This window comes from Anser cygnoides, chromosome 18, assembly GCF_040182565.1.
Source record: "Anser cygnoides isolate HZ-2024a breed goose chromosome 18, Taihu_goose_T2T_genome, whole genome shotgun sequence".
NCBI lineage: Eukaryota > Metazoa > Chordata > Aves > Anseriformes > Anatidae > Anser > Anser cygnoides.
The window spans coordinates 5591592-5598431 of NC_089890.1; positions in this window are offsets into that span (position 1 = coordinate 5591592).

The following is a 6840-nucleotide window of genomic DNA, read 5'->3' on the forward strand; positions in this document are numbered from 1 at the left end:
TAACATAAGGACTGAAAAAGAAAGGCTTGAATTTAATTGCCCTAAAAATTTCAATCATTCAATCTGGTAATTAGAGAGCTGGCTGATTCAGAAGGCAATTTCATCTGAAAAAAAAAAAAAAAAGAAGAAAAAAAAAAAAAGAATCCAACAAGATAATTGATGCTAAGTGAATATTTTACCTGAAATATTAAATACCAAACTTAAGTCTGCCTCCAGGGCCCTTTCTGCTACCCCTTTTTGATCTGTCTTTCTACTTCTTTGTATTTTCCTCTCACATGACTCAACAGAACAGGACACTCCTTTAGAAAATCAGATTGTCACAAGGACAGGTTTATTTGAACTCCGTGTGCTGTGAAGGAGACAACATAATGATTTATTAGTAAAGAAAATAATAATAGGAAGTCTCCTGAGATCCAGCCTGGCTGCAAATCTCAGTGAGATTTTAGTGTTGAGTCCTTGTGTCTCTCTGGCCGTGAGCAAGGTTCGATGTCCTACCAAGGGTAACAGCTTTCTTTATGATCTTAATGATACTTGCCAGAATGTTTCATGTTTAATTCTGAAGTCTCTGATGTTGCAGAATGATACTTAAAGGTAGATCCCTGCGCTCATGCAGAGCACTGTGGATGTCAGTGTCACAGGGGTCTGATTGCACAGATCTCTTTGCAGGATGGAGAGCAGAGCTGGTTTATTGCACACTGCTCAGAAGAAATAATTGCTAATCCTCTAATATTTAATAGCCTAATGAACAAGGACAGCATCCCATACACATCCTAAAGAACTGCTACAGGCCTGGAAATTAAGTAGATATTAATTTATACTACATTTATAGAGGGAGAAATGATAGCGAAAATGCATGTGACTCACATTGGATTCTGAAATCATGTGCTGTTCTAACTGCTCATCTGTGAGCCTTCTTCACAAAAAAAAACCAAACCTCTACACTCTGCCCCTGTCAGCAATATTAATTTTTAACCTTAAAAAAACTTTTAAAATCAGATTCCACATTTATTTATTACTGCTCAGGAAGACCACATCAAATATATTCAGGTGCCTCTGTCACTTATATCTTTAAAATTGCTCATGAAAATGTTTCTGCTCCTTATATCATTCACTTCTTAAAAAGACGCAGAGGGCAGGACGTAGTGACAACTCTTGCAGTGAGATGGGAAGCCAAGTGGAATACAGCCTCTTCTCCCACATCAGTGAGGTGAGAAAAAAGCCACTAATTCTGGATGTTATAGAGGAAATGTGTAAGTACCTTTGTAAGTATTCCAGCTATTGTAGACTGACTTTTGAGATCATCTCCACTCCACAGCATTTCACTTCTCATGCTGCACACAGATAGTTTTATTTCCTGTCTTTGAATGGCATGCCTTCCAAAGAAGACACGTGACAGCTAATCGTATTTGGGAACCCAGCTAGTCATATTTGGGAACTGAAACCTCGCATATGCTGCCAGTAGACAGAGACGATTCCCAACCATTTAGAAGACATGTATCTCAGCCTTCATGCCAAAGGACTCCACTTCCTGTGCACTGACCATCTCTACGTCTGATACCTCGTTTGGTGCTGAGGCTAAAGGTGAGGCCAAGACTTGCGTAAAGATAGGACTCATTTGAGCCCCATCCTGACACTGTGCTCTGGCAAAATGTGCCTTGAGGGACTGCCAGCTACTACTGCTCTCTGCCCATGTCATCTGTTTGCTCTCTGCTATGTATTCCTAACATCCTCTAAGTCACAGATGTTCATTTATTCTGCAGGTGGAGAACAGATATGCTCAGTGATTTATCCAAATGTAAATAGGAATTAACAGCAAACCAGCAAGCTGAGCATTGCCTCACCAGTTGTGGTAAGTGTGCCAACCCTGGATCAGGAGTACAGACCAAATGCCACTCAAGTAGGCACTGGTGCAAGCACACCAGCTTCTTCCAGCTAATCCACCAGCAAGAACTACCAAGCTGAGGTAGCTTGGTTCTTTTCCTTTACTACCTTAAATTAATGAGGAGCTCCCCTTCCTTTTAAAGCCAGGATGATTCCCTTTTCTTTTGTCCCTACAGAAGTTCTCGTAGCAGCCGATTAAATTCTTGATACAGAGGACAGGTTACATAATGCTGCCCAGAAAGTCCATTGGCTGAGCTTTGTCTGATTTCTGTATTTTGGAGCCTGGCAACACGGTGAGTCTCAGGAAAGCTAGTCTTATGTCCAAGGTATATGCAGCTCCTATAGTTCAGGTACAGAACAGGAAGAGCTATTACAGATACCTCTGCAGAATTTTAAGTAAACCAAACAGTGGAAGTCCCACTGAGAACTGTCTCTCTCTGTTGAGCAGAGACACACAGACCTATCTGGAAACAGCCAGGGCTGCTGTATCTGTTAATTAAGTTCTGTGCATTTGTTCAGGACACTGAATCCAACCCTTCTTCTCTCCTTCTCTGACTCCCCCCTCCCTTCCTAAGAATTCATAATCACTATCTAATCTGACAAAAACTGTGTTCTCTTTTATACTTGGAGGTCACTTTATGTTACTTACAGTGTGTTGCATTATGTCAAAAGGCATAACACAACATAATGAAAAGCAGACTAATATAACTCAACATGACATCAATGACATAATATGATGTGGCTACTGAAAAATGCACTGTTGTCATTGTTTGGTGTTTTCATCTGACACTTGCTATTCCAGCATGGAGCATTTGTTGCAGAATTTGGGGAAGGAGGTTATGGACTGAGCATGCCTGATTCTGCTGTGGCTCCCATTGTTTTTGCAGTGGGATCACTTCGTTGCCTTTGCTGGGGTGCCTCCTGATTTACACTTGTAAGGATCAGGCTCTAAAAATCATCACATGAATGCAATTACATTAGGAAAGCTATCAAGTAGGAAAGTGCAGCTCCTGGGAGTAAGGAAATGACAACACTGTTATAGTCCCTGTAACCTTAGCTCTGCCCTCTTGGGTAGTAAATGAGCCTGTACTATTTTTCCTTCAGGATGTCATTTCATTTTGTAAAAGTGTGTAGCAAAGCAGCTGTTCAATATTTCTTTTAACTTCATTATATAGTCTGTGGTCCCATATCTCATTTGCTGCACATCAACCAAATCCTTTTGTGGGTTAGGTACTTTTCTTCTTCCTGTTTTTATTTGCTTTTGTATTGTTCTAATTACCACAGTATATGTGTATTTCAAAACCAAGGCTGAATCTGTCTTCCCAACATACCCGCAAGGTTGGAAAACACTGTTATTCCTTGCTTCGTACACAGAGAGCAGAAGCACAAAAAGGACTCTTACTTTGGGCCCAACAAGGAGTCTGCCACAGGCAAGGCTAGAACACAAGGCAGCAGAATCCTAGCCTCCTTTTGCATTAAGTCCTAATTTTTCATTCCCTGGCTGCTTTATCCTGCCCAGTTCCCCAGTGGATAAAAGCAGACATAAGCCATATTTGTGTAAAGCTCAGGTAATAATAATAATGAAGCTGGAACGTTCTGGTCCTGCACTGAATCCCTGTGCGACAGCACTGCCCTGTTCTCCATCCAAGAGAACCAAAAGAGAAGAGACCAAGACCAACAGTAACCAAAATAACCAATCTGATGGACTGTAGTGAAATCTGCCTTAACTTCCACTAGAGTTTTATACATTAAACAATCAAAGAACCATCGCTAGCCTCTTCTGCCTAACAGCAGAATATCTACTTCAGCCCACAGCATTTTATATGCCAGTTGCTGTATCAAGCACATGCTTTTTGGTTGAGCTAAAACATACTTTTTGATGTTACTGTTATTATTATCTTATGCTGGTAGTAATTGGCTAAGCCAACTCAAGCCATGGCATCTTCAGTGACAGAACTCAGCCCTGTCGTCTCCAACCCAGTCTGGTTAATGGACTTGTCCTCACTGTTCTGCACTTAGAATCATAGAATTGTAGAATCATTAAGGTTGGAAAAGCCCTCCAAGATCATCTGGTCCAACCATCCCCCTACCACCCATGTCACCCACTAAACCATGTCCTTAAGGAGCAGGTCTGACCCTTCCTTAAACATCCTCAGGGATGGTGACTATCCTCCACACCCCTTTAGACCACTGGTCACACAAGAAGTGTCACCTGTACTGGAATTATCTGGGAGGGACTGGAAACAGTGGGAAAGATCACACCATTTTTGCTGCACGATAGTATTTGATGAGAAAGTAATTAGTTTCCACTGACAACGCCTGCTCTGTCTGGCAGGAAGATACTTCTGAGAAGTTGGGTTTAACAAAGCACGAAGTGAGGTAGGCTGGAGAAAAGCTGAAGAGCTCTGGGAAGGCAGGTGAGGTTTTGACACCCACTAACATTTTGGTCATGTGCATTCAGAGAGAGAAAGGCTATATTCATTTAAAATCTTGAAAGGATGGAGGAGCCAGCCCAGCACTTGACAAATGGCTCTCCCTGTCAGAAATTTTGTTTGAATCTTTTATTTAGCTTTTGCTGGCATCTACCGTGCCTTTTTCTGTTAGCCTAAAATCGACTTTTCTAAATTAATTTGATGTATTTATAACTTCTGCTTGTACATACAAATGTGTAATTTCTGAAAAGTTTTGTAATATGTATGACATGAAGCTTCCTAAAACTTCAGGAGAAACAATACGATCTCTTCACCTAAAACCCAACTATATCAGGATGTGCTAAAATATAACGTTCTGCCTCCTTTGTCAAAAATCCAGCATAGCAAAAGCCAAGGTCATAAGAGATTTTTGTTTACAGAAAATAATAGCTGAATATTGACCCAGTGGCTAAATTCATGCCAGGTATTTGTAGTTTAATTGCAGATGAATCCCAGAGTATGTTGGATCACCTCATACTGAGGTTTGGAGCCACTTATGTTCCATTGCGGGTTACAACACAAACACACACATCTGAACGGAAGATAGGCAGAAACACCACCTCCAAGTATAGCATGGATTTTACGCTATGCCACCCATAAGAGCACTAGAAAAAACACTGCCAAATGAGAGACGATTCAGGAATTTAAGTCAGTGACAAACAAGCTGAACTAGTCACTTTCACTGGAAATTATGACTAGAACAGCTTGGCATTGCCTTGCAGACACTGAGTGTAGGACGTGGTAATAGGGCCATATTCCACCAGCAAAGTAGCTATAAAAGCTATGGCCCACAAAGGCATTTAACAACTCCTTGTAAATATCACGAGTCCCTAATTCAATCCTTTGGCACTTTTCTAAAGCAGCATTAGAGAAGAATCATCGTATGGCATAGGAGCAACCCCTCCTGTTTGCACTAAAGAAACAACCCACACATCACCCAGGCTTAAAATTAAGAAAAGCAATAGGAGCGCAGCGCAGCAGAAAGCTGCCATATTCTGACCCCCAAACAATAGCAAAAATCCATTTTTATCTCTCTAGAATGAGTGTGGTTATCTGGGATTTACTATCTTACGGCTGAGGACGGAATCCAGGCCAACATATTTTTCTTTGTAGCGTTCCAATTGCAGTGGGTGACAGCACGTCCTGGCAGCACAGGGAATCAGGGTCAGACCCAGCCTGGCCAGGCGGTGAACACTTGTGAGACAAGCTGAGAACCTCACGTACCAATTTTATTAAAACAAGCAATGAAATGATGGCTAAGCAACTTGAAAACGCAGACTGGGTCACTTGGGACTTAGGTCCTAAATATTTTGGTGACAGCAGATAAAGCCTTGAAGAACTGTGACCCTAAGTCATGGCTGAAGGTCTCCACTCCTGACTTTGCCAGTAATCTTTACCCTGAGCTGAGACTAATCGTGTTCTTTTAACTCAGGACCCCTCAAGCTATGCTCATTCTGGCGGCTGACTAATACTGTTGCGACATGTCTCGACCTGCTGCTCGGCTCGGTTAGCTCGCTAGCCCGTTTTACATTCCCGGCACTTCAAAACAGGCATTAGTTATGTATGCATGTGAGCCAACGTACTCAGAAATACAACACAAAACCCCATGGTGGCTTGAAAATACACAGTACAGGCACTCAAACAGGAGGAAATGCAAATGACACATTCAGACATATCATCATATTCCAACCTATTCCACTCAAGTACCCCGAAATCATGAGTCAACACCACAGAAGTCATGTTTTAGGGGACAGAAGTTTTGAAGAATAATGCTTAATTGTAGGAATTGCATCTCAGGTGGGCTGAAACACTCCTTGAGGTGCTAGTCTGTGAAGGAAATACCTCTAATGAGCATTTTTGAGGTTTAAAAACACATGAAAGAAATGTGGGCCGTGAACCCAGCATCTTGGCCATAAAGAAAGACTCCCTGCAGCATGAGGTCTGATATCGAGCCATGAGAACAGACAAAACTGAAATGCTCTGAATGCACAGAGGGGTGAACTCGTCTAAGAAACAAATTCAACCTACATTTTACCTTTCAGCAGAACTCAAGCCTCAGGTTTCTAGCAGAAAAAAATCTTGCTTGAAAGAAAGAGCAGCAAACTGCTCATGGTACCTCCTTTGCTTGGTAGTTGCAGGTCAGCGTATGCATGTGGAGACAGTGCTCTACAGGCTCTGTTGTACCCTTTGCAGACATGAAAGCTGCTCTCTATGAAGGTAAATAAGTACAGGAGAGACTGCTGTTGGCTCATTTCATCCATGCTGAAACCCAGGCAACTGCACTGTCAGCTCAAGCCAGGTTCCTACAGAGGGCTGACACCAAGCATACAATCTATCCCCAGCATGAACTTAGGTCTGACACTGCTGTGATACTGCTCAGCATAATTGCGGACATGATGCACCATCTCGCTGAAAAAGTACAGAGTGATGCAGTGAGGAAAAAGTGCACTGGGAAGGAAAAAATGTCTGGAATCTAAACTGGAGGACC